Raw genomic sequence first — 23096 nt, forward strand, 5'->3', positions numbered from 1 at the left:
CAGAAAATAATTCTAGTATATTTCAGTGCAGCTAAAATATTTCTAATAATTTCTGTCTGGTGATATAACTTCATATTAAATAAAACTTACATCCTTTAAGTTGTCTAGGTGTCAAGCTAATCTCAGATCTATTAATATGGCCTGAATAGCAATCACATCAAGACTTTATCTGTCTACAGAATGCTGTAAGGGCAACTATTCTGCTTTATTGATAAAAAAGGATCCCTGAGCTGTTGATATCCAAATATTAGACAGCAAAGAGAGCATACTTCTGTAAGAATTTTGGCTCCTGGTATGTGCTTGCTCACAGATGAAGACAATCCACTAACCCAAAAAGGGGGACTACAGAGGAAACTCCAAGAAAAGTTAACTTTTTCTTAAATGTGGTTTCATATATCCTTAAAAAAATGGATGAATGTTTGGTTGAGATTTTAAGTATCTAATACGTAGAGTAAATAGAGGTCACTGTGGCTTCTATAATTCTGGGATAGATTCTAGCGCTTAACTACTTTGATCACAACTGTGGGTTCAGAAGCTTCATGGTCAATCCTTCACTTTTCTTACACCCTCATTGACTCAGAGTTATGTTTGCCTTTACTGAATGAATAGGATGAATAAGTCCAGAAATAGGAGTTATATAATGTTAGTATTGACTTATTGACACTGGACATGAAGCAGGACCAAGAGCCAAGATGTGGATTGGAAACCAAAAGATGAAAAAGCTCCCAAGAAGACATGAGGCACCTCCCAGACCCAGTGTGTCCAGTGGAAGGCTGTTACTTTATGGTAATAATAATTCCTGTAGCTGCTATAGTAGAAAGACAGAGATGAAAAGGAGAAGGGATTTAAAAATGTTGCAGTGGTAAAAGATTTGTCTGCAACTTATGTATGCTTTATGGGGAAAGAAACTCTTGGAATTAGATGGAGCTCATATAAAATATTGAGGCCCATGATGAGCACAAGAGACCCACGGAAGGTGAAAGTCTCCTAAGTGTTGTTGATAATGACATGAATAGATTCCTGTTGGCAGATTAAGTGTCCTGATTATGTTCTTTTTGGGTATACCAGAAGAGAGTGGTTTGAGCTCACTGATCACAAGATAAAGGAAGGAGGAAACCTAAGCTGCCTTACATAACCTCAACCTGGTACACTTTGGCACAAAATACCCACGTATTTAGGGAGATCTCAAGGATCTTCTGAAGGGTGTCAAAGGCTTTTCCAAAGAAAGAGAAGAAGTCGATAATAAGGCCACTGCATACAGCTGTGCATTTTGTATAGTGCATAAAAACATGCAGATGAAGAGCCCTACCTCTCCTTTGCCAAGCCCTTCGCCCTGCCTGAGACTTCATCCAATCAGAGAAAATGGATTTTTCCAGCTGGTTCTCCCAGAGAGGAAGCTTTTCCAAAATTCGCATTAAGGCTTTACAAAAGATAGTAGTGGCCCAGGGGTTCAGCCATTTTTCTCCAAAGCCAAGCCACATTTCTCCTCACACTGTGAACCCAGTATATAAGGCCAATCTTTAAACCCTTAAATTTACTTAAATGAACAGAATATTATGTATTTCTTACATTATAATACTTTGCTAAAATAGCAACATTTATTTACGTGGCAAAGTATATTATTTTATCAAAAAGAATGTCAACTAGTTACTAATAAATTTTTTGTAAAATGAGAAAATAGCTCTTTTTCTTTTACTGGGTTTATTTAAAATCTTTAAAAAGATTTTATTTTTTAAAGTAATCTCTATACTTTAACATGGGGCTTGAGCTCACATCCCAGAGATTAAGAGTCTTATACTCTATTGACTAAGCCAGTAAGGCAGCCCTATTAGGTTTATTTTTAAAGTTATTCTAGAGAGATACCTTTGCCCTAACTCTCAAAGGTTCATAAAGCCGGGCCCATCTTCATCTACTTAATGTTACTTTATGGTTCTAAAATTCCTCTGGTTACTGATCTGATATCAGTTCACCCAGGCAAGTTATTTGCAAAATGTGTCCCAAGAAGCTGAATTCATTTACTCATTGACTGGGACTATTTAAAATGGAATACTGGAATGCTGGAAAGCCACATTCCAGAAGGGTAATACAAATCTGTAGTTATATACGACACTATGGAGTTCAAAAAATTCCTGAGTAGCCATGTAAATGTACCAAGTGAGTTGACTTAGGCAAGCTATCTGGTCTCCCTGTGCCTCAGTTTCTCCCTTGTGAAATGAAACTTACCTTAAATGATTAACTGAGAAAAGAAATGTGGGCAGTCCTGGTGGTCCAGCGATTTGGCGTCACCTTTGGCCCGGGGTATGATCCTGGAGACCGGGGATCAAGCCCCACGTTGGGGACTTGGAGCTGCTTCTCTCTCTGCCTGTGTCTCTGCCTCTCTCTGTGTCTGTCATGAATAAATAAATAAATCTTAAAAAAAAAAAAAAGCTGAACTCTTTAAAAAAAAAAGTGTATAATATTTAGGCTTGTACTTGACACACAGTAAACATAGTAAGAAATCTCCCTTAGTCTTACTACAACTGATGTTGGGCTGATCTAAGACATCCTGGCCAAGCATTCAACTTCTTTTGAAGATTACTTCGTTCACTTCTGCAAAAGTGCATCGTTTGCATGAAGAAAGATGCTCATCTTTATACTGGTGAGAGAAGGGGCATTTATTTACTTTGTTAAACTGTGATATAATTTTGGTTTTTTGTGATTTCATATTTTGATTCTCCCTAGCTGAAAGTTTATAAAAAAATAGTATGAGTAATTCCTAACAAATGAAAAGATGGCTCATTTGCACTTATGAGAAGTGAAAATTAAAATTACGCTTCATTATTATTTTCTGCCTCTCAGAACTGGTAAAGGTTCTGAATTGTATGATATAAATTGTAATTGATGAGAAGGTGGAGAAACAGACAATCACATAATCATCAATATCTATCAAAATTGCAAATGTGCCTACCTTTCAACACAGTAAAAACATCTAGAAATATGTATAACAGACATATTTGCACATATACAAAGTGGTCTATGAGCAAGGCCATTGTTTTTAATTGAAGTATTGCTTTTAGTCAGAATATTTTGGAAACAACCTAAATTTCTATCAATAGGGCATTCACCAGATAAATTTTGCTACATACAATTATAGAAAAGAATGAGGATGCTCTTTCTGTATTACTATGTAATACATGGTATATTCAATAAAAACCAAGTACAGAGCAATACGAAAAAGTGATATTCAGCTAACAGGGACAAGAAAGAAATGTATATGTTTGACTGTATATTAAATACCTATGGAAAATGCACGGGAAACCACTCACATCAGTTGTCTTTTAGAGGAGGAACAGGTAGCTGGAGGACAGGATGAAAGGAAGAGTTTTTGTTGTATTTTTTTCACCTTTCTTGAATCTTTAATATGTAAACAAATGGCATATTTAAAAAATAAATAATTTAAAATATTCCTCATCAGTCAAGAGATGATCTTTACTCATCCTCAATTTTGGTGGTCGTTTTCAACACAGGTTTTGATGAAATAATTTTTAAAAATCTAAATTTCTTGAAGTTTAAGATTTTAGGTAGAAATGATTTCACACTGAACTTTTTTTTAGTATAACATGAAACTAAACTTTTCTTACTATTTAAAACATTCCTCATGATTATTATATTTATTTATCTATCAATTTTTGAGAGAGAGAGAGAGAGAGCTCGTGCATGAGTTGGGTGGGAGTAAGGGCAGGGGGAGAGGGACAGAGAATCTTAAGATTCTCCATTCCCCACTGGGCATGGAGCCATTGCAGAGCTCAGTCCTCAGACCCTGAGATCATGACCTGAGCTGAAATCAAGAATCAGCTGCTAACTGACTGAGCCACCCAGGCACCCCTCTCGTGATTCTTTTTGTTGGGATTTGAGCAGGCTTTCAACATTGAAAAGGAAAACGAAATAAGTGTATTCCATATATGTCATGTTAAAAAATTCTAGCATATTCATGAACTTGAAGTCAAATTCTTCTACCTACCAAAAAGCAGATGTCCTTTGAGGCTCAGGAGGGAGAATGTGCCTGCTGCCCTCAGAGTTGCTATTTCCTGTCCTAGTGCTGCCCCTGATCTGAGCCTACAACACAATTTTATATTCATAGTTCCAGCCTTGCACACAGAGGCAGGCAACTGATAGTAAACCCCAGAGGAGGATTCTGATCTATTCCTGTACCGGCCCCTCCCGAGATGCAGCTGAAGCTGAGCCTTCCAAGAGTAACCTGTTGTTGGGCATGGCTGCTTCAGAGTGGAGAATTTGTTGTCTCTCACACTTGCACAAATATCTGAGGGGGAGGCCAGCAGCCATATTGACTTCTTCTACCTCCTGGTCACAACCACCACTGACTCAAGGTTGTACATAAAACCCTTCTTTGTAAATTCACATTTGAAAACATTTCCAAATGCTATCCAGTCTTTCATTCATTCAACATTTCTCTTCATTATCTATCTCTTTTCATAATTCTGTTTTCATTTCCTTCATCCCAAAATCTAACAAAATATCTTAATATTAGTTTGAGGTTCAGCGGCAATAATCTAAAGATATCTGAAGAATTCTGTTTTTTAATTCTTGCCAAACAAACTCTGCTGGGCATATTGAGAAATTAAAGAAAACTTTAGAGAAAAATGGGAAATGTCTGTCTTTAAATAGGTTTTTAAGCTGAAATTCAGGATCATTTCCTTCAGTACAAGGTAAGACTGGACAAGCTTTTGTGAGTACCTGATTTTTCCTGTTATTAATAATGCCATTAATTGAGTGCCACTATGTTTTATTCATTTTTACACCAACCTGTAAGACGGGTCTTATACTCATGATCAGATGAGGGAACAGGCTCAGAGAAGTTAAGTCACAGAGCTTACTTATGATAGGGTGAGACTTAAAACAGTGAGTAATAACTATGATAGAGTGCTTACTTTGCACCAATCTCAGGGGGCAGTATTTTTCATAATTTCTACACAGCAAACCTAGCAAGGTTAGTACTGTTATTATCCTTTTGCAGATAAGGAAACCTGAGTCATAGAGAGATCAGGTTGGGAATCTAAGCCTGTTTGATTCTTAAACTCTGGCTCCTTCCAGATGGTTATATACCTGGACCAAATGGAAATGGACATTTCTAAGATTAAATGTTAGCTATTGAGAGAAACTGTAGTTTTAGGATCTGGTTGGGAGATGAAGTTGATAATAGGGAAAAGTAGAGGGAAATAAGCCATCTAAATTTATTTATTATGAACTGTATTGAGAATCTTTAAACAACCTGAAGCAGAAGCAATTTTCTAACTAAGCACAGAAGAGGGTCATTTAATGTTTGAAAGAGGCATCTGAATGGCAGTAGCCTAGTCTTGAGTAGCTAGTGAAATTAGTGGTGAGCATCTGTTCCTGATATCCACTAGGACAGAACAAATGAATGGGACTTAAGTCACAATGGAGATATTTCAGTGCACTGATGTGAAGGTTGCTTTGGAATTGAAAAGTTATCAAGGAGATTACAGACTCTGTATCTGGAAACTTTAAAATATAGTTTTAAATTAGTCTAGGATGATTATCCTAGACTTATCCTGACTCAGCCCAGAGAGCTGGAGTCCAACCATTCAAAAATCCTGTCCAACTTCTTGATTCTATATATAATTCCCAATTCCCAATGAATTCTGAGAGTGATTGTATCTAGGCTTTCCTTCAATGTGTGCATATCAGCATTTATTGCTTCCAGGCTTTCTCATCTCTCCCCATCAAATTTTGGATTTGGGAACAAAGAGAAAAGCGAAGTCCATGTAATTTGCTTGTACCCTCTATTATTTCTCCTTATTTCCCCCTAATGCCTCAACACAATGACTCCCTCTGACTAAGAAGTTTTAAATGTTCTCACCCAGTTGAATGTCAAAACCGATTTCTAGGTACATAGTCTGCTCACATGGCTCTTGCCTGGGATACTCTTAGTCTTAGAAATTTCACCATCTACGGTGTCAGAGCCCACTCTCACTCTAGGCATAAAGCCTCTGAAGATCATCCTCTTGTCAGGATTTCTAGAATACTCAAAGTCTGAACCACAAAGTTCAGTGCTGAGTCACCCTATGATTCTTTGGAATTACACATATCTCCCCTTCCAACTAGATTGTTAGTTCTCTAAGTGAAGAGACCTTGCCTAATGCTTTTCTCAATCCCCAATATTGCTGAACAGTCAGAACTCAAATATTTGTTTGTTTTTAATCACTAATAACTTTGTGGTCTTATTTTCACCCTTGTGGTCTAGTGAGCTTAAAAATTTCAAATAGATTAAAAAATATTGGCCTTAAAAAATGTTGGCCTTGTAGAATATATTAGACGTTGGTCAAAAATGCAAACTATGTTGTACAAAACATATTTCACTTCAGTGGGAGCACTACTCAGTGCTTTTTTGCTGATAGGATTTAGAAAAAAAGGTGCCCTTGACACTCAGGAAATGAGTCTGCTTACATTCTCTCTCATCCCAGATCTCTGGTCCCCTATTTCAAGATAAGAGTCTATTTGGCTTGGCTCCATTTACCTGAAGTTTATGTGCGGAAAGCATGCCATATACTGAAAAAGAGGAAGAAGAGGAGAACTAACATGTTGAACATTTATTTGGCAGGGACTTTAAGTTCATAATTTCACATAATATTCATGGATTTCCTCCTGTTCTTCAAGTTTAACTAGCCACTAAGTCCCAAGAATTCTGAAGTCCTAACACCTCTCACATCTTTTCCTTCTTTTCCATTTCCTCATATATTTATCGTACTAGACTCACTTCCTCACAACTATACTGCAGCAAGTTCCTGGCAGAAACTCTCTAGACCTACATCTCCCCAGCCCAAATCACTTATCGATCTTCTTTCAACATCAGTGTAATCATCCTTATGGTGCTACTACTCCCCTTCATATGGAGAGGGAAATACCAGCTCTAGTCTCCATTCCACCTGTCTCTCCAGCCTCATTCCCTACCCCTCTCTCTCCCTGGCATTCCTAACTGATATTCTCAGTCTTATTGAAAACCCTCAGTGGTGGCAATTATTTCTTTCTTTATCTATTCCATAAACATTTACAGGGCCCCTACTTTGTGAGTGTCTCGAAGTAAGTCTTAGGGACAAAAAAAAAAAAAGATAAATAGAACACAGTCTCTGTCCACAAGTAGGAGAAATTAACATTATACAGATTTGGGCCTTTTGGTATGTTGTGGTGAGTATTAATAATAGAGATATCTGCCTGGCGGAGGGAGAACATTGAGTGAAGACTTATCAGACTTCACTTGGGGGAAGTGAAGGTCAGGGAAAGTTTCACATAAGAGAAAATGCCTCCTCTGAAAATCAAGAAAACAATTCCATTTATAATAACATCAGAAGAAAAACACTTAAGAAAAAATCTAACCAAAGAACTATAAAGCTCATATACTTAAAACTATAAAACATTGTTAAAAGAAATTAAAGATCTAAATAAATGAAAAGATAGCCCGTGTTTATGTATTGGAGGATTTACTATTATTGTTAGGGCAATACTACTGAAACTGATCTATAGGTTTGATGCAATCCCTCTGAAATTTCCAGCTGCAAGGGACACAGAATAGTCAAAAGAATTTGAAAAAGAACACCACAGTTGAAGGACTCATATCTCCCAATTTCAAACTGACAAGTCTACAGTAATCAAGAAAATGTGGCACTGGTGTGCAGATAGAAATATGGACCAATGGAAGAGAACTGAGAGTTCTGAAGTAACCCCATACATTTATGGTCAACTGCTTTTGACAAGATTGACAAGGACATTCAATGGGAGAAAGAACAGTCTTTTTTTTTTTTTTTTTAACAAGTGGTTATGAACAACTGAGGATCTACATGCAAAAGAATGCATGTGTACTTCTTTCTCACACTATGGAAATGCAAAACCATGATATTTCTCCCCACCCACAAGGATGTCTGTAATATTTTTTTTAAAAAGGCATTAGCAAGTATTGGCAAGGATGTGGAGAAATTGAAATACTCATACACTGCTATGGGGATTTAAAATGATGCAGCTTCTGTGAAAAACATCTTAGCAGCTCCTCAAAATTTTAAATATAGAATTACCATACGACCTAATAATAATATATATTTAGCAATTCCATTCCTAAATATATACCTGAGAAAATGAAGACAGGTATTAACAGATGTTCGCTTGTATACAGTGTTCAAAGCAGCATTATTCACAATAGTCAAGAAGTAGAAACAATCCAAATGTCTATCAGCTGATGAATAGATAAGCAAAATTTGTATATATACACACTAGAATATTATTTAGCCATAAAGAAAAGTAAAGTATGGGTCCATGCTGCAATAAACATGAACCTTGAAAACATTATACTAAGTAAAAGAAGCCAGACACAAAAAGCCACAGATTGTATGATTGTAATTCTATGAATGTCCAGAATAGGCAAATCCATGGAGAGAGAAGGTAGATGAGTGGTCACCCGGGGGGGGTGAGGGTGGAGGAGAACTGAGACTCACTGGGAATAGGTACTAGTGTTCTTTTTCGAGTAGTGAAAATGTTCTAGAATTAGATCATGGTGATGTTTAGAATATGCAAAATATAGCGAATATACTAAACCCCACAAAACAAATACTTTAAAATAGTGAATTTTATGTCATGTGAGGCTAATCTCATTTTTTAGAAATGCTATTAAAATAAAAGATGCTTTAAGAAAACCTTGAAGCAGGGAAAGGCTCTAAGAGTGGAAAGTGGAGAAATAAATTCTGGGCAGAGGGTATCAAATGTACAACAGCAGAGCCACGAAGCCATATATTTAGCTCAGGACACTACAAGTGATTACAAAACCACACAAACCCAACCCAGAAAATCAGTTGTAGGTTGAAACAAACGAAACTTATAAAGCTTTTTTTCGTAAGTCAATATGACACTTCATCTCTTGTGTGATTAAAAGATGATTTTCTTCCCTCCTACATATTGCTCCTCATCTTGGAATTGATCAATAAACGAGGGATGCGTGGGTATCATCTCTCTGCCTGGAAGGCTGTCTCCCTGACTCTCTATGGATCATGCTTCCTTTTTTTTTTGGATCATGCTTTCTTATTTTTCAGTCCCAACTTAAGTGTCTTTTTCTGGAGAGGCCTTTCCTGACCCTACCATCTAAGTAGATTCCCACTTTTCACCTTTGTTTTCTATCACTGCTTCCTGTTAGTATCCTGTACAGGCAATTATGTTCACTTGCTGGTTGTCTGGACTTTTTAAAAGGAGATTTATTAACAAGGGGTGGTGGAAAGGGAGCTGGGCAGGGGGTAGGGGAGACTGGGTGATGGGCACTGAGGGGGGCACTTGATGGGATGAGCACTAGGTGTTATGCTATATGTTGGCATATCGAACTCCAATAAAAATATATATACAAAAAAATTTAAAAAATAAAAGGAGATTTATTTATTTATTTTAGGAGAGGGAGGGGCAGAGGGAGAGTGGGAGAGAATCTCAAGTGGACTCCACATGGAGCGTGGTGCCTGACGCAGGGCTCAATCCCACAACCCTGAGATCAAGACCTGAGCCGAAACCAAGACTCGGACGTTTAACCAACTGCACCACCCAGGTGCCCCTTGGCTTGTTGGATTTTTATTTCTCACCCTAGACAGTAATCTCTGAGGATAGGGAACATGATTGTTTTATTCAGTGGTATGTCCCCAGTGCTAGGACAGTGCTCCATAAATATGAGTCAAAAGCAGGAAGGTGTGATAGGTAGATCAGACCTCCTCAGGTTACAGGCCCAGAGCGGCCTGGCACTGCCTCCTTGTTCTGAAGCACAATATCCCAGGCTTAGCTGGTCTAGGGCTTGGCTGTGCTTTAACTCTGTGTTTGCAAAATTTATAGCACTTGATAGCAAAGAAATTCATCCCTGCCAGAGTCAACACCAATAAGTGCTGTGACTCATGGCTCAGCCTGTGTTAGTCAAGGTTGGGCAGGATGGGCCCGGGAGGGCATTCTCTAAGGTAGCAGAGGACTGGGTTTTAAAGTTGGGAAGTGAGCAAACACACGCTGCTTGAGTGGGAGGCTCATGGGAGGTGTGTTGGGAGACAAGGTTGGAAGGCAAAGCTGAGGTACCAGTTAGAGTGAAATCTAACTCTAGAGCAACCCTCCTATGTAGCTCTGTGTGAACTCTCCGACAGAAACTGGGCAAAGGGTCAGCACGCACTTCTGAGGAAGGTGTGATGCTTTTAGTTATAGGCTTGATTCTCTGAAGGAGATGCTGAGGCATTGTGTGTGGTGTGGGATATTTATAAGGAGTAGCGCTTGTGGACAGAAGAAGGCTTGAGCAGTGGGAGAAACTGGCCTGCAGTGGAAGCTTGGCAAAGCCTTGGCCAAGCCAGGGGGCGTTCTTGGAAGAGAAATGTCAGGCAGCGTTGTCACATATCCTGCTAAATGGTGGGGCCTTTCTTACAACCCCTTCCTGCCATTCAGTGGCCACGTACAAGGCTGCCCAGGTAAAGCGATTCTCTGCAGCTGAGGTTCCTGAGTGGAGCTGACAGCTGGAGGCTCCTGTTGACCACTCTCTGCAGCGGGGAGCGGGCCCTGGCCTGGAGGGGCCATAGCTCCCACCACATGAGCCCCCTTAACGTTGGTGGTCCTGTGGAACAGGGCTTCTTCCTTTCCTTGCTTCCCTTCACTGCAGACATTGCCCAAAGGCTAGTTTTCCCTCATATCTTAGCCCATAAGAAATATTATCATTTTCCTTCCTCATGAAACAATAAGTAGGAAGCAGCAGGACTACTTGATCTTAACTCTTGATAAGAGGTTGTCAGGCCAAAGATTACATTTCTCCACCCGTTTCACCTTGGTTTGGTTTTTGAAATACAAATTTGTGGTTTTTGATTTTTCAAATCATTTAGACTTTCAAAACCAATGTCGAAGACATTTGGCTGGACATTATTCTCAAAGACAGAATAATGCTTCTCCATTTGGCTGGAAGCTGTTTAATTCTACCTTTAATGTTACTATATTCAAGGAAAGAGAAATAAAAAAGGAAGGGGGAAATGAACTTCCCCGAAGCCCAGTATCAGGCTCTGGAGTTGATTTTTCCATGTTATATGTCATTCAGTGAGGAGGAACTGGCTTTCAAAGATAGGTCACTGATTTCGAGGACTCAAAGACACTTGCCCGTCTCTTATGCCGAGGGGCAAGGCATTATTTGTTATAAATGCTAAATTCCTCTGTGTCCTTCAGGGGAGAGATACGCAGTACAGAATTCAAGTTCACCAAAACTTTTTTTTTCCTTCAAGATTGTGACTTTAGGTCTTTTAATTTCTTATATCAAATTTAGAATCCACTTGCCAATGTCTACCAAAAAAAGTCTGCTGGGGTTATGATAGGGATTGCCCTGAATCTATAGATCAATTATGGAAGAAATGATATTGATACAAGGAAAACGGCTTCTCCCTACATTAGATCTCCTTTGTTTTCTTCTCAGTCTTGTCTTCTAGTTTTCAAGGTGGAAATCTTATACAACTGCCATTAGACTTTATTCCTAGGTCATGGTGCTCTATTATAAATGATATACTGGCCATTCTAGGGCTGAGAAGGGCCAGGTCATGAAAGGCAGTTGTGTTATCTTATGACAGCTTCCTTCAGTGATGAGGTCTTCGTTAATTGCTTATGTTCTAAATGTGCAGGAAACAGGACCCCTACTTGCTTTCTAACCTGGGCTCTGAAGGTTAAACTAATTGGGCAGCTTGGAGAAAGCCACTTCACTTCCCGGGTCTGTGACTTATTTTATCTCAGAATATTATTATCCTCCCTCTACAGATAAGGAAGCAGAGTAGTGAGTGATGAATGACAGCCTAAGGCTTTACAGCTGGCAAATGGCAGAGGCAAGCCTGGGGTAGATCTGTCTGCCTGACTCTAAACCTATACACATTTTTTTGGAGGGGGAGGGACAGAGAGCTCAAGCTCTGGCAGAGGTGAGGGGCAGAGGGAGAGAGAGAATCTTAAGGAGGCTTAAGGCTTAGCACAGAGTGCAATGTGGGATTCAAATTCATGACCTTGAGCTCATGACCTGAGCCAAAAGCGAGAGTCAGATGCTCAGTTGACTGAGCCACCATGCAGGCACCGCAAACCTGCACACTTTGCACAACATCACCCAATCTCCTACAGAGAGGCTGGGTGTATGATTTCCGTATTTCCTTCCATTTTTAATGTTTCATGTGCTCTCGGCTATATTTATCAAACAGAAATAGAAACCATATTCGGCTTATATACACAGTATTAATGCTATGTATTTATAGAGATTAAATTGATTCTTGCCATCTTTGAGGATATTTCCTCTGGGCAGCAAGATATTGGGTGACACTCTCTGAGTTTCAAACATTTTAGCCATGGGACACTGTTTGACCTGCTAAAGCAATTTATTAACTTCCTCTTTTATAGAGCGTCTTAAAAAACAAGTTAAGGTAAACTGCCAAAACTATTTAGCGCGTACTATTACAGATAGGGCCTTTTCGTAGTAAAGGATAAAAAGATAATTAAGTAGGGAAAAGTTTTTGTGCACTGAAATGGTGATTTTGAAAGGATGCTTTAAAAAGTCAACAATGCTGGGGGGCCTGGGTGGCTCAGCGGTTGGGCGTCAGGTCAGCCTTGGGCTCAGGTCACGATCCCGGGGTCCTGGGATCGAGTCCTGCATCTGGCTCCCCGCAGGGAGCCTGCTTCTCCCTCTGCCTGTGTCTCTGCCTCTCTCTCTCTGTCTCTCATGAATAAATAAATAAAATCTTTATAAAAAACATTAAAAAAAAACCCCCAACAATGCTTAAAAGGATTTATTTCCGGGCACCTGGGGGGCTCAGTCAGTTAAGCATCTGCCTTCGGCTCAGGTCATGATCCCAGAATAAAGATCCTTTAAAAAAACAAAAGGATTTATTTCCTTTCTAAATGTTTGTAGAAGGTAACCTTTTTATATTTTTTAATTTTTAATTTACATTCAATTTGCAAGAAAAGGTAACCTTATTTCCACTTTCAACTGGGCTTCTGCTCCTACAACAGAACCTCCGATGGCAATCGACACAGCAACTAATCTTTCCTCTTCAGCTTGTAAGGTAAGCCACATGTCCAGTGAAATGAAAATAAAAGTATGGCTAATGGGTAAGTAAGTCCCACCTTCAGGGTTTCCTTTACCACCAGGCAAGCCTGGTGCCTGAGGTCTGGGACTTGAAGAGGGTCCCAATGCCTCCTAGTGGCATAAAGGGGCAGATCACCTAGCTGGGAGCCTCTCTGCCTCTCCTCTTCCTTCCAGTAGGCCACATGAACCAGAAGATAGGACATTTATATTTCTGGGCACTGAACACATTCCCTTCAGAAGTTTCCTCAAGAACCTTCTGTGTTTTAAAAAAAAGGAATATTCTGTGTTTAATTGAGAAAACAGTAACACTACAATTTTTTTTTCAGTTTTGTAGCTCTCCAAACATTTTCATGGTAGATTGCAAATTTTAGGGTTTTCCAGACTAGTAAAATGAAGAAGAAGAAGAAGAAGAAGAAGAAGAAGAAGAAGAAGAAGAAGAAGAAGAAGAACAACAACAACAACAACAACAACAACAACTAGATTGTCCAACTTTGTGTTTTGTCAAATAATTGATATCTGAGAGACAAAAACTTACCAAATACCATATCATCACCACTGATGAAAGGAAGAACATGATCTTAGCAAAGGAGCAAGGTCATTTCACACACACACAAAAAAAGTCCTTTAAATAGCCTAAAATGGACTTTTTTTGGAAAACTCCCTGTACTATCTTGAATTTTCTCATTCTTCTGCAGAGCAGAGCAGTAAAAACTTTGTCACAGACTTTCACAACCAACCTCTGAAGGAAATGAAGCAGGTATTACGTTCATCTTATGTGTTGAGAAGCGTGCGCTAGGACATGTGAAATAAGAAGGTCCGGTGATGCTGACACTGCTTGTCCCCAAACCATACTTGTGCCATCAAGGCCGTAGACTCTGGGCTAGAATCCTGGTTTAGAGACTTAACAGCTAGGAAAGCTTGGGACAGTTTAGTAACATCTGAAGGCCCTAGAAAAAAAATACATAATCAGCTTACCCTAAGGGCCTGGTTTTAATATAAAGTCAAAGAGCAGATGAGATTTGGTTGGTTCAGTTGCTTCTTCTGGGCCCACCTACAGGTAAGAGTGACTCCTTAAGGCCAAGGCTGCTAAGTGTGTTTCTTTTCCTGAATTTCCCAGATTACAAACAGGGACCAATCTGCTTAGCCAGCAGAACCTAATTTCTGTCTCTTGTTCTCCCCAGGGCTTTGTAGTCCCAGAGAAACACTTACAATGTGAGTACATATTGTTCTTCAGAGATTTGCCATCTTAGTAAGTCTATGAGCCTTCTGGTATCCTTTAATAAATTCTTTTTCTTTTTATAAAAACTATGAGGGTGAGTGAAAAAGAATAGAGAGAGATATTCTTTATTCTGAAAATTCAAAACTACATCCCTGAATGTCTGGGAGGACTTGGTGGGTACAAATTTAATGGACATTAAATAAGCCATCTTCTACCTCCCACAACCTCATGGATTTTTTTTTTTTTTTGTGGGAATACATTGCTTGAACCTAAAGTAAACAATAACCTGAACATTCATACGTGTGCTTGGCCAAAAAGAAAGTGACCTCTTTCATTCTTTCTTTCCTTCTATGGCCCTGCACTTACAGAGGGAAGAGGAACAGAGGTTATACTGGAGGGAGGGATAGAGATAATCCTAATTTTTTCTTTTCAGTTTTTTCACTCTTTTCACAAACTACTTTTCCTTCCTTTTATTAGCTTAGATGATTATAGTGGTGAGAAATTAGCACAGTTACTAAACCGTCCCAAGCTTTCCTAGCTGTTAAGTCTCTAAATTAGGGCAATTGCCCAAGATCACAGAGATCGTGGTAAAAAGATCATCAGAATTCTGACTTCTAGCTTTCTACACAATTTTGTTGCCATTTTTAAGGATTTACCAGGAAAACATTACAAAGAGAGAATACCGGACAAAATTTTGAGAATTCATGGACGATATTTCATTTGAGTAAAGATTACAAGAAAATTCATATTCTACTTTGTGAGTGTGTGTGTGTGTGTGTGTGCTTGTGTGTGCAAGTGAGTGCAAGTGAGTCAGCATGCCTGTAGAGACTTAACAGGAAAAACCATCATTATTGCACTCTACACTAACTAGTAACCCTAAAAAGAATTTTCTTTTGTGATCTTTAAAGAGAGAATTGTTGTGAAAAATGAGATGTTTCCAGAGTACTGCTACTCCTTAGTGCTGCTCACAGAATTACAGGTATTAATCTGAGTTCTGAGAACCAAAACCGAATCTCACTTCTGCTTCAGATATTTACAACAGATGCGGCAGTCTCACAGGGAACTGACCTAACGTAGAAAGACAAGTCCCCACAACAAATCTCTTCCCTGAATCCATGAGTTGCCATGGAAATAGGTAACCAAAATGATGCCATGATTTCTTATCTCCAGAAACAATCCTTGTGCAGAGGGAATGCAAACATAAAGCCATACAAAGGGATGAGCATATTTGCTTATTAAATGATGCTGGTTCATAGTAAGTCCATGGAGAGTCTTTCGGCTTTATCAGTTTTTGAGACTAGCTGATCTTTTTCCAGCTAATGAAAACGTGGCAAAGAGATATCAGAGATTTTTTGTTATTAATGACATTGATAAACAACAGATGGGTGCAATATTAAGAGGCCTTATGCTATACAGCTGTGCCTCCAACCACTTATTGCACAATTTGAGAAGTCGTGCACCCATTAACACTATCATTTTGAGGAGGGGTGTGCCGGGGTGGCTCAGTCCCTTAAGAGTCTGACCCTTGGTTTTGGCTCAGGTCTGGTCTTGCGGGGGTGGGTATTGTGGCATCCAGCCCTGAGTTGGGGATGTCTGCCAGAGATTCTCTCCCTTTCCTCTGCCCCTCCCCTGCTCATGCTATCTCTCTCTTTCTCTCTCTAATAAATAAAATCTTAAAAAAAAAACAAACAACTATTACTTTTTTAGTAATAGCAATATCCATTTATTTAGGTCATTTTGAAAACACCAAAAAGAAAAAAGAAAAATCATTTGGGATTTTACCATCCAGTGTTCTATTGCTATAATTCTGGTATAGTTTTTTTCCAGATCATTACATGCATATATTATGAAACAAACTAGACACGTGCATGTTTGCTTATAAGATCGGAATCACACTCTATTTTCCCACTCTTCTAAACTCATTCGATGCCATATGCTTAGTCGGTGGGTTGAAATGCTCTACCGTCTAAGAATAGTTGCCTCTTTCCCAAAGAAAGGTGTGCCTAGAAAGCCCACATGCAGGGTGAGTATCAGAATACTCTTCCTTTGAATCAGGAATACCTATAAACACTCGTGGGGAGCCCCAGGACAGGATGTGGATAAAAGATAGGCCTAATGATAACCTAGAAAAATGTGCAGAAAGCTCTGGCTTACATTTCATTTAAAAAAATAACAAAATTATTGTGATCTTAAAAAAAAAAAAAAAGCCCTAACATTTCTTTCCTTTTTTTCCAAGAAGGTATGCTAAAATGATGTCAGAGGAGAAAGGAATTTGAGTCTTCATAAGGCAACCAAATGTAGAAGATAGCATGGATCTGGATTCAGACAGACCCAGATTTGAATAAGTACACTACCACTTGGTATCAATAAGACCTTGAGTTGTACTTTCCTGTTCTAAAAAATGGGGATGTAAATACTCCCTTAGAGTGTTGTTGGGAGAATTAAATGAGAATAAGTATGTAAAGCTATTGTAAAGTGCCTGAGTCACAGGGGACACTCCCCTTGACAGTGGCTATTATCATTATTGAGTTGTGAGAGGATTAACTCAAGGGTCCCATGCTCGACCCCACAAGCTGTCCCGTGAACTCAGCAGTGTCCGTTAACTTTAATATTCCCTTCACTGCTTGTTTTGAGACTAATGAAAACAAATGTTATTACTGTGTTTAAGATCCTGCAAACTGTCTGTCGCTAAGACACAATCACAGAGGAAGAGGATCAGGTTACAAAAATTATTGAGGTACATTGGGTCTGACCCAATTTATGAAATACCAGAGATACAATCTATTTGTGGAGGAAAACTGATTTACATTCCTCATGTAATGGGGCTTTCACCGAGAGACACAGTTGGACGTGACTGACTGCTTTGAAATCCGAAAGCAGTTGGCACTAAGTGCTCTTTCTCCATCAGGGTTAACGTACTCTAGCTGCTGTGGTCGCTGCTGGCAGTGTGTCATCTCCTTCTAGAAGGTTCCATGATGAGTCTGCCCATGGCAGCTGCGTGTACATCTCAAATTTTGCTTTTCACTCTTGAGAAAAGGGCCCATCCCTTCTCATTTTTCAGTTTAAAATGAATATACCCCCCAGTTTCCTTTGTTTTCAATGTTTTCCCTGAATCGATTGGTGTTCTTCAGGGCACTTCAGGTTTCTTACTCTCCTTCTGGTCAGTCAGACTCACATCTCCAGTGTGCTCCATCATGGGTCATAGCTGTCATATTTGTGCAGCCAACTCTAGCCCTTTCTTCTCCTTGCTCTTTTTAGCTGAAAGAGTGATTTAGTTTATTGCCTGTACTTCTGAGATTAAGCCTGAATGTGGGAGAGAATCATGTGTCCACAGAAAAAGAATCAGGAGCCCATACTGGGCATCAGGTTCAATACTATGTGCATTGTAACCATCTGATGTCCTTAGTAATGTTAGCTGAGAAATCCTAGCTCCGGTTTGCAAGTAGCAACTAAGCCGAAATGATTTACTCCTCCTCTGACAGGCTGGAAATTGTCCCAGAAGATTAATTTTTCCCTCAACAATCAGCTACTGCTGTATTACCAATTCTAAGTCATGAGCTGAATGTTCATCGGGCATTACGTATTTCTTATGTGAGTCATGATCAATACATACTGGAAAAGAAATAGCCTTTGTTCTTAAGAGATCCTGGCTGCTTTCGGAATTTAGTTTCATAACACAAATGAGGAACAACCAGGAAGCTATAAATGGAATCCTAAGAGAATACAACAAACCTTAAACCCACAGATTGGTGAAAAGTTGACTGTGGTTTTTAAAATCCTCAGATAGAAGATCCCTTGGAAATCTGACCTCACGACTAGTAATTGAGCACATCCCTCCCCCCACTATTAGTATAATTCCTTTCATTCTTTCTTTTATTGGTCACTGAGGGGCACCTAGATTTGGTCTGGTCACCAGAACTGGGGGACAGAGGGACTTGCTGCTACCATGACTCTGGTCGCCTCCCCATCAGGGAGAACAAGGACAAAAGCTTTTACCAGTGTGGCCTCCCCATTTGGTGCAACTTCTAGGTGCATTCTCCTTTCCTTCCTTAGTATCTGGGCCTCTCTTTATGGGAGGCTGCAGTGCACCCGGAGAAGTGTCTATTCCCCAAAATCTTTTGTAACTAGTAGTGACCGTGGGATTAAGCTCTGGCCAATGAGGTGTTGCTTGGGCCTTTTTGGAAACCCGCTTAAATGGAACTGACTCACCCAGTAGGTATCTTTTCTCCCCTTTTCCCTTTCCTCCTTTTTCTGCCCTTAGATGACCCGTAATGACTGGCACTCCAACCGCCTTCTGGGACCAGGAAGCGACCCTCAGCCTGGAAGGCAGCACTTGGGTGGAAGGAGGAGAAGAGTGAGGATGCCGCGGCCCAGGACAGCTCTGAAACTGCCATCCCAGACTTTTTATGTGAGAAAGAAACAACTTCCATCTTGCTCAAACTACTCTAATTTTGTGCTTTTGCATAGAAGCAGCTGAATCTAGCCTAACTGATAGAGCCATTAAAGGGTCAAGCTCCCTGGTGTATGAATTTCCTCTAACAGGAGACAAAACCATTTTTTTTATGAGACAAATTAAAATGGTAACAGTTTTAGGAGTTTCTTTTCAATCATTTAAAGTATGGATGACTGGTAGCAACTCCTGTCCCCAGGGGGAAGACAGGGAGCTTGAGGTGCTTGTGGGAGTATGAAGAGAAAGAATCTGTGGGAGGGAGAGACGAGGTCTTAGAAAGGGGGTTGAAACTGCTTTGTGTCTGTCATGTTTTCATCCTGTGCTGTCCTCCTGACTCGATCTGGGGCCTTGTAACTTGTCTGGAGACCCTAGGGGCCACGGAGGAGGGAAGTGCCTGCATCTGAGTAGCCCTGAGTAGCCCTGAAAGCCTGGCCTTCCAGGCAACAAGAGCAGCAGCAAGAAGAGACTGCCATTCTGCTTATACCTGCCTCCAAATATTGGGCAATTACCTGCATTGCTCCAGCGTCATCATGAACCCCTCAACCATGGGTTACTTGCCTTATTTTGCAGATGTGCAAAACTGAGGCTCAGAGAGATTAAGCATCCCACCCACGGTCACTAATCTGAAACTCCGATAACGTGATCAACTGTTCTGGTTTTCCCAGGACTGAGGGGTTTCCTGAGATGCAAGACTTTCAGGAGAGTGCCAGGCAGGTAGGGATGGTTGGTGAGTCTGGCCTGTCTGACTGCAAAGCTCTGTTATACCATCTGTGAGCCCCAACAAAGCACACAGCTCAGATTTCCTCAAGGGCTGCTCTAGTATCCTAAAATGCTCAAATTTGACCTCTGGCCTGGGAATGTGCTCTCCTTTCTAGAAGTAGGCCCTGGAGTGGACCTAGTAGGACTATGTAATAGAACTAAAGTCTCCTCTGTGCAGTCTTCCCATACCAGGATAGGATCCCCAACTCCATACACCTATCAGCTAACACTCCGAGAGAGCCCAGGGCTGTGCAGGGAACAGAGCTTGGCCTACTGCACGTCCCACTGTGCTGAAATGTTCTCCAAATCCTTTGCCCTCCTTGTTCACCAGATGTAACCACTTTATTATAATATCTTTATATTTTGCCTTTTTATTTTTTTATATTTTAAAGATTTATTTATTTATTTATTCAGGAGGAGAGAGAGAGAGAGAGAGAGAGAGGCAGAGACACAGGCAGAGGGAGAAGCAGGCTCCATGCAGGAAGCCCGACGTGGGACTCCCGGGTCTTCAGGATCATACTCCCAGCTGCAGGTGGTGCTAAACCGCTGCACCACCAGGGCTGCCCATATTTTGCCTTTTAAAATACTTTTTTCCAGAGTTTTAAAAGCATTGTCTACATAAATATGCAAAAGGTACAAATTTAAGATGAATCATTCCTGAGTTCTCTCCCTTTCTATCTTAGCTTACCCCTTACGAAATGGCACCAATGGGATTTTGTGTATCTCAGTGTAAACAAACCCAGATAATGGCCATCTAGGGTAAGAGTTCCCAGCTTGGGGTTTCTGGATAGGATTCAGGGATAAATGAACTCCATGAAATTGTGTGCCCTAGTGTGTGTGTGTGCAATGCACACACTTTTATAAGGTAGAGGGTCTGCAGCTTTTACCACATCCTCAGGGGAGTCTGTGACCAATAGCTGAGAAGCATTGAAGAATTAATTTGGAAGAATTTTTTACTTTTTATAAAAGGCGTCTGTTCTATGAAATGATTCCCAGTAGCAACTTATCACAGGGCTTCAGCCTATGAATCAGGTAGGCTATGGCCTCATGCATCAAGGGAAGAAGGCAGAGAGCCATAAAGAAAGGTGTGGTCAAGGCAGCAGCAAGGAAGTGCAGCTGAAGGCTCCAGTCATCTGGGCACTGTGCCCTGTTGGGACAGAACTAGAGTCCTCAGACCCAGAGGAAAGAGCCATGGGGTCTCTGTGGCCCAAAGCCAATTGCCCAACACTTTTGCCCAAGGCTTTCTTACTCTCTTTGCCATTAACCTATCTGTAGATGATCAATTTCTTGTTTCTGGTGTTTTCTTTTACATGTTTGCTTCTTTGTTTTTTGCAAAGTACAACTTCTCTCATAAATACATTGATTCAGGAAACATCTAATGAGTATTGGAGTCCCATGTCTGCAGGCCTGCACAGCAGACCTTGGACCCTAGTCTTGGGTTTGTAGCCCAGATCCATGCTTTGTAGACATAGGACTCTGGGGAAGTAGCCTGGCCTCTCTCAGCTTCCATTTCCCTGGCCTCAGTGGCATGGACTGTGTTCCCTGTCCTTCTCTTCCCCAGTAAATTCTGGAAGCAGTAACCCTTACATAATAGGGTCACTGACAATCTGCTGGTCTCCCCATGACCATGGTCCTCTGGCCAGCCCTCCCCGGCTCCCTGCTCCGCCTGCCTGGAGCCCTGAATAGTGCAGCAAGACAAGCTTCCATTGGCCTGAGGGTCGGCCTGGCACTGCCTCGAACCACCCTTTTCTGTCTGTTTCATTTTCCACAACACCCATCTGCCCTGCTGGTGAGGCATCTGAAAGCCTGTGTAGTGTGTGTCTACACTGCCTACATCAATAGGAGAGATGGCGATTGCAGAATAAGGAGAGAGGAGAAGGTGGGGCCTTCCCAGGGACTGCAGAAGGACCCTAAGTACTTCAGCCTCTCCCAGTACGCCACAGGCCGCTGCTCCAGCCTTCCCGGTGCACAGGCTTATGCTGGTGAGGTTTCTAAATTTTTAAATTTTTATCAAAGATTTTATTTATTTACTTGAGAGAGAGAGCGAGTAAGAGAGAGAGAGAGCATAAGCAAGGTGAAGAACAGAGGGAGAAGCAGATTTCTAGTTGAGGAGGGAGCCCAATGTGGGGCTTAATCCTGGGATCCCAAAACCATGACCTGAGCCAAAGGCAGATGCTTAACAGACTGAGCTACCCAGACATCCCTTCTGAGGTCTTTTTAAAACTAAAAAATCAAGAATCTGTGATCCTTTCTAATTGGTTTTCACCTCGCCAAGCTTGCACTGGCAACATTAGGAGTGATGGATTCCTATTTATGGTTATTATTATTATTATTTTTTTATTTTTGGGCTCAGAAGAAAAAAAGAACTGAGTAACAGGATGGGCTGAGGCCCCCCAGTGCAGGCGGGGCCTGTAGCTGATGGTCTGACAGGAGGCTAATGGTCCTTGAGCACACTGCTCGGATTTTCCCGGAATCTTTGGACTCCAATTCAGGTTTCTCTGCCTGCATGGTCTGCCCTTCCCCCCCCAGCAAATGAATCATTTCCTCCTCTCATATTCTGCCAGACGTTTCAAACCATGCCTCCCATTCTTGGTTAAGTGCCCAAATTGAACTCACGGTGATGAAAAAGCAACCGATGGAAAACAATTTTTCATTCTCATTTACAAGCCTCTTGAAATAGGCTTTTTTGGGAGAAGCTTGTGGGCATGATACCCTGTCCCAGCTGGATGCTCTTGATGAAAACTCATTGTCAACACTGAAGTGCTACCGCGGGTTGTATGTCATAGAGCCTCAGGAGTGAGGGGAACCGGATTCATTTCCCTGAGACAACCTAACAAGTCAAGTCGGGCATCTGCCAATGTCAGATACTTCAGGGGGAAGTGGGAAGTCCCTCAACGCAAAATGATGAGCTTGTGCTGCCATCTGGTGGAGTTCTCACCTTTAATCATTGTTAATTAAAAAGTCACTCCCTAGAGGAGACTCTAGAGCAGTGGTTCTCAAAGTGAGTTCCTCGGACCAGCAGTATTGGCCTCACCTATCATTTGCTGCCTATGGCATTTGGTGAGTTACTTCATCTTCCTAAACCTCGTGTCCTTAGTGATAAAATACCACCTAACTCTTAGTACTATGAGGACTTAAACAGAAAGGTAGATAACATGAGCACGAATAATAAAAATAAAAGATGCCTAGCATTAAATGTAACTAAGGATGTGCAATTATGAAAAACAGAAAGCCTTCATTTGAAAGCTATTTGTGAATAGCTAAATGCAAGAGTTCATGGGAAAGCAAAATCTCAGGCTCTCCTTTAGACCAACTGGATAGCAGGATCGCTAGGCTATTTGTATAGACATTAAAGTTTTAAAAGCTCTGCTTTTGATGAAATAAGTGCTTATTCTCATTATTTCTATTCTGTGACTGTAAAGATCCTAATGTTGTTGCCCTTAAAAAAAAATGCTGTCATTGAAGTCACCTATCACAAGACAGAATATAAAGTGGAGGTTAAGAGCACTGGATTTGGAGTTAGAAGCTCTGACTTGGTACCCCATCTCTGATCACTTACTACCAAG

The 23096-nt window shown here is 40.7% G+C and overlaps 1 long non-coding RNA gene across 4 annotated transcripts in view; it reads right to left on the minus strand.

Moving 5' to 3' along the window:
- LOC140612674 (uncharacterized) overlaps nucleotides 1–23096 on the minus strand; it is a 73986-nt gene that overhangs the window by 19443 nt on the left and 31447 nt on the right. For 3 of the 4 annotated variants that reach the window (XR_012013847.1, XR_012013823.1, XR_012013837.1), the window contains exons 5-6: nucleotides 2515–2635; nucleotides 2224–2386 (exon numbers count right to left, since the gene is read on the minus strand). This is a non-coding gene — a long non-coding RNA (uncharacterized lncRNA). The remainder of the gene's footprint in view (nucleotides 1–2223; nucleotides 2387–2514; nucleotides 2636–23096) is intronic. The other variant, XR_012013826.1, reaches the window with a different exon arrangement.

Source organism: Canis lupus, chromosome 2 (assembly GCF_048164855.1).
Source record: "Canis lupus baileyi chromosome 2, mCanLup2.hap1, whole genome shotgun sequence".
Taxonomy (NCBI): Eukaryota; Metazoa; Chordata; class Mammalia; order Carnivora; family Canidae; genus Canis; species Canis lupus.